The 10260-nt window shown below is 39.5% G+C and overlaps 1 pseudogene; it reads left to right on the top strand.

The window, feature by feature from the left end:
* Positions 1-1110: 1110 nt before the first annotated feature.
* LOC102820467 overlaps positions 1111-10260 on the top strand; it is a 20013-nt pseudogene continuing 10863 nt past the window's right edge.

The raw sequence follows: 10260 nt of genomic DNA, 5'->3' as shown, positions 1-10260 counted from the left end.
TCATATAGGATTTAATTTTTTAAGTAGATTTGATCAACTTAATTTAAATAAAAGTTATAAATAGATTTTAATCAGTGCTATTCACGACACAAAATTTTATTGACAGCATTCAAGAATTATGCTATTATACTATAACCTGAAATAATATGAATAAAAAGCTCATCTAAAGAACATTTGTTATTTCTTTGTATTTTCTTGGCATACAAGCCTTTGTTATTGTTGTTGTTAAATGTCATCAAGTTGGTTCCTACTCATAGTGATCCAGGAGTGGCTGGTGGGTTTGAACTCCCAAACTTATGGTTAGCAGTCCAGTGTTTATCCTACAGTAGCACCCCAGGAGCCTATATCTACATATGTTGTTGTTAAGTGCCATAGAGTTGGTTCTGACTCATATCGACCCTGTATCAGATGTCTGAGGAGTGGCTGGTGCCTTCAAACTAATATCTTGTGGTTCAAATTGACCTTTTGGTCCAGTGCTACTGTTTTTAAGTGCCATCAAGTCGATTCCTACTCATAGCAACTTTGTATAGGGTTCCCAAGGAGCGACTGGTAGGTGTGAACCACCAACCTTGTGGCTCAAACTGACCTTGAAGTCCAGCACATTATCCTATAGCACCACACCAGGACAGTTCAAATTCAGTATATACATGCATTCGTTTCTTGCACAAAATGTGTTATTTTTGAAACTAAATATGAAGAATAAAATTTCCTTCTTGAATGTAAAAACTGTGTCTGTTTGTTTGCTGCACAAGTATTCAATTCTGGGTTGAACCTGAGATAGAAGACGTGAATTTCTTTTTCAAATGAAATGAAAGTATTTCTGTTCTTACTCTTTATGTTTGCTACATAAGAAAACACATTCTTACTCATGTAAGTAGTTGAAAAGTGCAGCAATTTTTTTTTTTTTTTAACTTTTTCTATGAGTAGTAAGAACACTTGTTGCTTAGTGGGTTATGAGTTGGGTTGCTAACCTCAAGGTCAGCAGTTCAAATCCACCAGCAACTCCTTGGAAGAAAGATGAGGCTTTCAGCTCCTGTAAAGATTTACAGCCTCAGAAACCCTATACAGAGACTCTACGAGTCAGAACCAACTCAACAGCATACCACCACCATGCCCAGCAACATGAATGGTAAGAAGCTCTTCTTTTAGGGAACTCCACAACTTGTCTAGAAGAAGATCAGTAAATCTCATCACTTATGTATGATCAAACAGCAGCTCAGAAAACTCTTCCTCTTTTCTCCAAGCTAAGCATAGAAGACTCAGAAAAAAAGATTCCATATGGAATCATATGCTTACATTGAAATTTTGTTCTGAAGTTCTATCATATTGTTTTCAGTAGGCAGATTTCTTTCCACACTTTCAACCCCAAGAAGCACTGGAAACAGTTCAGAATTTCCTTTTGCAATGCTTTTCCTTTTAAACCCAAGAATCCTGTCACTTAGGTGACATAATGACTTGCACAACTGGCTCATGGGATGACAAATGTCTGCTAAGGAGGCAAACTTCTGCAGTCATTCAAAGTACTCAGCAAAACCTGACATCCAATTTCCTTAAAAGGATTTGTACAATTCCCCTTTCAGCTTACACCCTGCTGAGAACTCATCCTCTGAATGTTTTTTGTGTAAGTTTTACCATAGATTTTACACCATTTTAAGTGACCAGATCTTTGTTTAAATAAAATTAAACCTTTTCATAGCATTATTCATGACATTTTCATTTTATCTCCAAGAGCTGAAATGTACTTACTTCTATTTGAAGAGGGCCATTCGCTGTGGCAACATCAGGTTCTCTTTATTAAAAACAGAGATGAAACTTCTCATTAAGCCAGAGATTGATGGAACACCATCAGTTATATTTGTCAAAACAGTGCCTCCAAGATAGACCTTTAGTTTCTAGAAACAAAGATAAAACACTTGTACTCTGGCATTTTCTTGTTTCAGTCAGTTCTTTACAGCAGATGACATTTTAAAAACTGTTATTATCATTAAAAAATCTTACAAATTCAACAGCGTGACATTTAGTGCTAAAATTTGTTCACTCATCACAGCATCCTGGTGGCACACCTGGATAAGGAAGTTGCTACTTATTATTTTTTACACAAAAATCTCTTCAGCATCATGTGACTCGTCATCAATATATTGATTTATTATACTGAAGAATAGACTAATGCTCAGAAAAGGAAAAGCCACACCATTAATGAGAAACTCATGTTAGCAAGTAAGTGACAGTAAGTCAAATGCCTGGACAGGATGCAGTATAAATGTTTCCTTTGGCGACTGTGTGGCTCTGTAGGCTAATGCTCTGGACTGCCAGGTTGGTTTGAACCGCAAGGTCAGTGGTTCAAGCTCACTAGCTACTCCTCGGAAACCCTATACAGGGTCACTATGAGTCAGAACCGACTTGACAACAACAAGAAGGCTACTGTAAGAAATCAACACGAACTTGTTGTTGTTAAGTGCCTTGGAGTCAGTTCTGACTCATAGTGACTCTGTATAGGGTTTCCAAGGAGTTGCTGGTAAGTTTGAACCACCAGTCTTGTGATTCTTGCTGACCTTGTGGTTCACACTGACCTTGAAGTCCAGGGCTTTATCCCATAGCACCATGAACTTAGAGACGTGTCCTTTGGATTCTAAAATCCCTGCACATTTTACCTCCTCAATCCAGGACAGAAAGCTGTGAAACCAGAGAAGTGGCAGAGGAGGAGCAGCAGCACCAGAGCGGTGAGCTTTTCATCCCACAGAGCAAGTAAAGCTAAGTGCCTTTGGGCGGGAGACCCACTTGTGGAGTGTGGTGGCTCCAGGCATTTAATTAGGGAACTAGGGAGTCCTGGTGTGGAGCTTTAGGATAAGCACTTGACCATAAGATCAATTTGAACCACCAGGTCTGTGGTTCAAACTCACCAGCTGATCCTCAGAAACTCTATACAGGTTTGCTATGATTTGGAACTGACTCGACAGCACTTAACAACAACAAGGTTTGCTGGTCCTTGGAGCTAGAGCTGAACATCTTCCAGTTGAGGCTTATAGTATAATGGAGTGCTCTTTTAGTATTTATCAGTAGTGCTAAAAGAGCTTTGTAAGATTGTTGGAGCAGGGCAGATGCCAAGGGACCTGTGACTGAGAGGCTAAGGGAAGGTTGGGAACAGACTATCCTTTACTGAAAGAACTTTACCCTGAGTGATTCTAATCCTGAATTGTAACCTGTTAATTTACCCAACAAATCTCATAATTGTGAGTATTGTCTCTGAGCTGTATGGTTATTGCAATGAATTCTTGAACCCAGCAGAGAAGCAGAGTGCTGTGGGAGGGACAACTGGTGTTAGAATTGGTAGAGACGGTTGGAGGGTAGAGGCATGTTTGACCTCAGTCTCGTAGGAACCATCCTTGGGATGATTTTGAGTTTGCTTCTCCTGCCCACTTACAAAGTCAGAAGAGGAGAAAGCTTCCCTCCGTGCCTTGTTTCAACAATCCATTATTACACAAGTTCAGTGAAATCAGAAGATTGTAATGTTTAATCACAGAATTTAATAATAATGTTCTTAGCAGAATTTTCTATAGGCCTAGACCTAGAATACTTCTCTTCCATCTTGCTTCCATCTTCAAATTTTGTTACATGGAAAATCAGACACATTGGTAAAAAAACATTTCTAATGTAATATAAGAGAAAGGCATAATAAATAACTAGATTAGAAAATTGAAAGAAATATGAAAACCTCACAATACAATTTGCTTTCAGCAATCTATGCGTTGCAGTGTTTACAATAGCACAACTTCCAGGAACAGCTGAAGCATGGCATATAAAAATTTCTTATTTGGAATGAAAATTTTTCTCTGGTTTTCTATTGTGTCAGTACAATTTGTTCACTCTCATTAAAGGAGTTGGTATTTTGTAAAGGGAGGTTGGGGGACAACATTTAGAAGAGAGAGGCTAACTCCATCAGCCTACTACTACTTCCCTGTACTTAACATTATCACATCAAAGTGGAAAACCAAACCAATGAAATCAACATGGTCCTACTGTGTACCACCTTATGGACCTGAAGGACCTCTCAAAATTGTTAACAGGGCTGTTGGATCACTTGTATATCAGTGTGAGAACTAGCTTTGGCCAGTACACAACATGTGAAAAATGATGGGGTTTGGTTTCAATTATGATTTCTTGTTGAACCCACAATGTTAGGGTACCCGGGAACACTGATTTAGATTTATATGACTACAGGAGTGAAGTAAGCCAAGAACATAATTTCCTTTCTTTTTTTTTTTGCCTCATACGGGAACATGATGGCTCTATATTATAAGCATTTGGGTTGAGAATCGTAATTCAAGCCCACCAGTGAATCTGCAAAAGAAAGGTGATGCTTTCACTTCCTGCAAAGACGTACAGCCTTGGAAAACCTATAAAGGGTTGCTATGAGTCAGAACTGACTCAATGGCACTGAACAACAATAACCAAGTCCTTATATATACTCACTGATTTAATCTTCACAATTTCACCTCGTAAAGAAGATATAGTATTATTGTTTCCATTTTACAGATGAAGAAACTGAAGCACAAAGAAACTAAGTAACTTGTCCAAGATTACACAGCTAGTTTACTCCGGGTTCTGGTAGTGCTGTTTCCTCCTCTTACCCCTTTATCCCTAGGGATGGTAAAAGCTTCCCACTATTGCTAGTTTCTGGGTGGTGCCTTTTCCTTCAGTCCTACTCATATCTCTGTAAATGGTCCCTCTATTAAAGTTCATTCAAATCTTTTGGGGTGAATTCTGTTTCCTCGTAGGACCCTAGCAAACATAGTATCTTATGTCACATTCCAGGAGTCCTGTGTCCTCATTCCAAATTTACAACTTTGTATCAAGTCCTTTTCACTCTTTTCTCTGTGGTATTTGAACTAATGATAAACTTACTCCAAGTTGTGGATGACCACCATCCTTGTCCCTTCCAAAGACATAAACTTCAGTCTCTAATAAATAAATAAATTAAGTAGGGGAGATTTTTAATAAGTGAAAATATATAGAGAAATATGAGGGTGAGTCAAAAAGTATCCACACTCTGGCTGTAGAATTCATTTGAATCAACTTTTAGAAAAGACAATACATCATTTTTTGACATAATTTTCTTGCTTTTCAATACACTTTGCCCATCTGTCAGTGAACTTTTGTATGCCCTTATTAGAAAATGTTTTAGGCTGAGCTTCAAACCACAAATGCACCGCTGTTTTTACTACTTCATTAGAGGTGAATCTTCATCCTCAAGGGCTGCTTTCATGGGACCAAACAGGTCCAGTGGAGCAAGATCAGGACTCTACATGGAGAAACCTCACAATGAAATTTTGCAGTGTGAGCAGAAGTGTGGTGATGTGCAGTGTCATGCAAGATCACCCTTGGATAGCAGTCCTCTGTATTTAATCTGAAGTTTAGGCTTCGGCTCTTCAGTGAGCACCTCATTGTAATGAGTGCTGTTGAGTGTTCAGCCTTTTTCCTGATAGTGTTCCAATACTGGCTCTTTAGAATCCCAGAAAACTGTAAGCATCAATTTTCCAGCAGATGGTTGACTTGAACTTTTTCTTGGTTGGGGATTGAGGATGTTTCCATTCTATACTCTGCTGTTTACTCTCAGGCTCGTAGTGATGAATCCATGTCTCATTACCAGTAATAATTTTTTTTAAAAAAGAAACTTTTACCTTTCTTTGAGTATCAGTCAAAATTTTATTTGCAGATGTTCAAACACTTCTGTTTATGTTCTTTTGTGAGTTCTTTCAGTACCCATCTCACACAATCTTTCAAAACCCAAGTCTGTCATGGGTTATTTCAAAGGCAGAACCATGGCTGATTTGCAAATGATTTGCCAAATAATTCACTGTCACTCATTTATTCAACAGAATTATTTCACATGCTTGCTCAATGTTGTCATGAGCAGTGGGTAGGTGTTTTAATATAACTGGAGTGAGGATCTTTTTTTTTTTTTTTTTAATGCTTTATTGTGAATTATGTGATAGTTCACATGGGAGGACATCAGCTTCACATTGATCCCGTCGTATATCGTTTCCTTGCCATGGTTACAATCCCCTCCATGCATCAACAACCAACCAAAGGGTACACCCTGCAAGCCTGCCCCCCTGTCATCCGCACACCACCCCTCTCCCTTTCCAGGTCCGGCGTCTCCAGCCACTCCATCTCCTCATGTCATTGTTTCTGCTTCCATCCCTGGCATCACTGCTTCTCTGGATAGGGTTCCGTTCTCTGCTCTTCTCCTTCGATGGTCCCAGGGACTTCTGTTCCTAGACTGTAAGGTTAATCACTTCCCTCGCTTTGCCCCAAAACGTCCACCTTTACATTTCCAGCCCTTACAATAAGTCCTGATAACAATTATTTGCTATTGTATCGCAAGGGACCTATCTGCATCTCCTGTTATCAGCCCTGACTAGGCAGAATGGATACTATTCAGTGGAGATTCTACCTTGCTCCACACCCTCTGAATCTAGGTTCCCTCTTGAAAGCTTGTAAGCCAGTCACTTCTTGCCTCTGTAGCCTCCCCCGCCCCACCCCCGCCCCATTCTGGGTAGCCATTGTCCAAGTTGCCCATCTCTCTCCTCTCCGTGTGCAGTGGAGGTGGGAATGATCCTCGCTGTGAAGATTTTTTTCACTCTTTTGAGCTATTGTTTCCATAGGTGTGTGTCAAGTTCATCAAATTGTGTTAGATTCTTCTTTTTTTTTTCCACTCTTCTTTCTTCTTCTGTTTGAGCTCTGATCATCCAGCCATTGTGGCCAGGTCAAGCAGGTATTATATGCAAGTGTGGGTGTTCTGTGCATGTGCTCTCTCTTCTTATCAGCTGGCTGCTTCACTCTTCACTCTAGTCCTCTGTGGCCATGCTGCTGTCTCTAGGTCCAAGAGTCCCCTGGACTTGGCACACTGCTGGCCAACCAGGTCTCCATCTGGGTTCATAGGAGTCTATTGAGTGTTGTAGGGTTTAGTTCATAGCTTCATTGCTGTTTTTCCCTCACTTCCCCTTGTCGGTGACAAAAGTGGTCACCAATCAGAGCATGCATTCCCACTGAGCCTTAGTCTTAGAAGGGGGTTTGCCTTGAGGGGAACCCGACCACTTGCTTTGGTGTCCCCTGGGCGGGCCACTTATTTGTTCTTATAGTAGTCAGTTGGCCTGCCTATATTGTTTTGTGTTTTCCTGTCAGTCTTTCTTTTAGGATGTATCTTCTGTTCTTCTGGCCACTCCAGGCTGGTCTGCATGTCCTTTCAAGTGTACCTTTCCCCTCAGAAGATTCTGGATGCTGTTCAGGATTCCATCTATGGTCTTGTATAATACAGGGGCTCATGCGGATCATTTTTGACTCACCATTGTATATGCAAATAACAGATATATAACTGGATGAATTTTCACAATGTAAGATTCACCCATGTAAGAATCACCTAGATCAAGAAAATGTTTTCAAACTCAGATCATTTTGCAGAGCTACTTATCTTCTTCTATCCCCACCACATAGGCCAGACTCTAGGTCATTCCATATTTACCTGTCCCTGAGTTAGACAATCTAAATAGAAGACAGGGTTTAGTGATGACATCTACTTTGCAAGTCTCTGTGGGAAAACATTTGGTAATTTGTGTGTCCAATGCTACAAAGCTTAAATATTTTCTAAAGGTTCAACTTCAAGATTTCCTTCAGTTTTCAAGTTTTTGTCTGTGGATGTCAGTCCACCACAGAGTCTCTCCTCTTTAATCTTTTGTAGGACTCTCATCAGTACTTGTCAGTTGATATTTATCTTATGTTGCTGTCCCCATGAGTGGGCAGGGAAGAATATGTTTCTGATATCTGACAATGGACACTGAGAAGATGTGTGTGGTCTTGCCAGTTATGCGCTCACCACCCCTCATGCTTTGGGTGTCCAGGTTGGGGAAAATGGGTGGTTGGGACACCAAGCAAGTGTGATGTCAGTGTGAGGTTTGTAGACCAGGATTATTAACTGGAGTTAAAATTCAGAATCTACTTTGTAATTCCTACCTGACATTTTCCATGTGTGATGGTTTAAAGTACTGGGAGCCACAAGTCATGAACCACAAAGCAGGAACGAAAGGTGGGACTGTCTTGGAGATTAAAAAAAAAAAAAGAAACAATATATATATAGTTGTAAGTTTTACTCTAGTTAAAGTGTACTTCATAGCATCTCCAACCCCAAGGAAGAATCATCTGATCTTCATCTCTTTTGAGTAGTTATAAGCTCTGTAAAGAGAATGATTAACAAGAAAGTAACAACCACATCTACCATTTTAACAGGGCCTCATTCCTGGCAGGTGTTTTGCGAACACTATTTCACTTCATCATCATCAATCCTCTGTGATAAACATGTTGTTGTTAAGTGCCATCCAGTTGAGTCTGACTCATAACAACACTGTATATGGTTTCTGAGGAGCAACTGGTGAGTTTGAATCATTGATTTTGCTGTTCAAACTGACCTTGTGGTCCAGTGCCACGTATGTATTATAAGTATTATTTCCATTTCACAGATCAGGGAAACTGAAGCTCTGAGTGGCTAACTAATATGTCCAAATTTAGAACACTGGTAGGAGTGTATTTGAAAGACTGTGAGTCTTCTCTTGAATGTTTCAGATAATATGCTTGTTCATCATTGAAGTAAGGATACACTAGTTTGCTGTAGGATAGAGATGCTCACCATGGCACCAGAGAAACTAGTTTAAGGAAGATAAGTGACTGGGTCAAGATATGTGGGCAACCAGAATTTATAATATTTCCTTTTCATACTAATTGAAGAAAAGGATCTTTACAATCCCTTCATATGGAAGAATTCATTAATGGACCTTGTTTTAAGTAAGAAGAATGATTAATCAAAATGCGAAACTGACAGAACTGGCAAAATACAAGCAGAGTTTGCCAGAAGAATTAGATGTCTCAAAGTTTAAGAATGCTCAAGACTCTTATACTAAAAATCAACTTGTTCTTTTAGAACATGTAGAAGCAATACTTGTTTGGTTTGGAGAGTTCTTTGATTGTTAACACTGTTACTATGAATCATGAGATCCCCATCACCTATTCACATCCCTGATGATTCCCCAGTCTTGGCTTTTGTCCCTTTTCCCTATTTCATATCTCCAATCACTGAGTTTTCTTCCACTTTTATTCCCTGCCTACCACCATAGAGTCCTGGTTTGGTGTAGGAAATTCCTGCTGTAGGAAATGCATGGGGCTGCTAATCAAATGGTGGTTCAAATCCACCGGTCACTCCTTGGAAACCTGATACAGGGCTCTGTGAGTTGGAACTGACTTGACAGTACTTAGCAACCACCACCACCACTACCACCAAAACTGCCATCTGTCAAATACTTTTGTCTCTTTTTTACTTCCCTCCCATTAACACTTCTGTCCCCTTGACATACAACTAACAGTTATATTAAGATAAAAGGAACCACGGAAACCACCCAATCCAACTCCTTCCTTTTACATACGAGGAAATGGAAACTCTGAGAGGGAAAAGAATATGATCAGACCAGTTAAAAGTAGAACCAAGACTATAACTCACATCCTACAACCTCCCACCATTCTCTCATCAATTTCCCCAGCCACCAATTCTCACACAGCTGAAGAGTCAATGTATTAAGACTGTACCAAGTTATCAAATCAGAAAAACAGGGAGACAATTAAAATTATTTAAAATAGGACCCCTAAGAAACAATCAAACCTAGTTTCAAAACCTTCCATTAACTGTGTTACCTTAAGCAAGTCACTGAATCATCTTTGAAGTAGACAACTGCCTCCTAGCAAGAATCTTCTGATCAGGACACAAATGTCTGTATAATGGGAATAATAATAATAGTACTGACCTTTTAAGATTTTTAACATGAAATCAAATAATATCTGTTCACATTGTAAGTACATGAATCAGAAATTGCATTTGGCTGCATGCAACAGAGAATCCAAATAATGAGTCTTAATCAAATACAGATTTATTTCTCTCACAAAACTACAGGTCTCGCAGAAAGCATTATATGGCTAGAATGAACTTTTATACTTCTGCAATGCCATCAAAAACAAAGTAGTTTTTTCTTTCTTTTCTGTGCCCTCGCTAGTGAGGGAAATATATATATATATATTTTTGTAATTAGTGATAGTTTCACTTTTATCCTTAGCCTTCCATCTAAATAATACATTTCCAAGCCTCTCTCTCAGCTTGTTGTTGTTGTTGTCAGGTGCCATCAAGTCGGAACCGACTCATAGCGACCCCATGCACAGCAGAAC

The sequence above is a fragment of the Chrysochloris asiatica genome, unplaced genomic scaffold (genome assembly GCF_000296735.1).
Source record: "Chrysochloris asiatica unplaced genomic scaffold, ChrAsi1.0 scaffold00241, whole genome shotgun sequence".
Taxonomy (NCBI): Eukaryota; Metazoa; Chordata; class Mammalia; order Afrosoricida; family Chrysochloridae; genus Chrysochloris; species Chrysochloris asiatica.
Note: the sequence above shows the minus strand (reverse complement) of the source record. Positions and strands in the feature narration are given on the sequence as shown.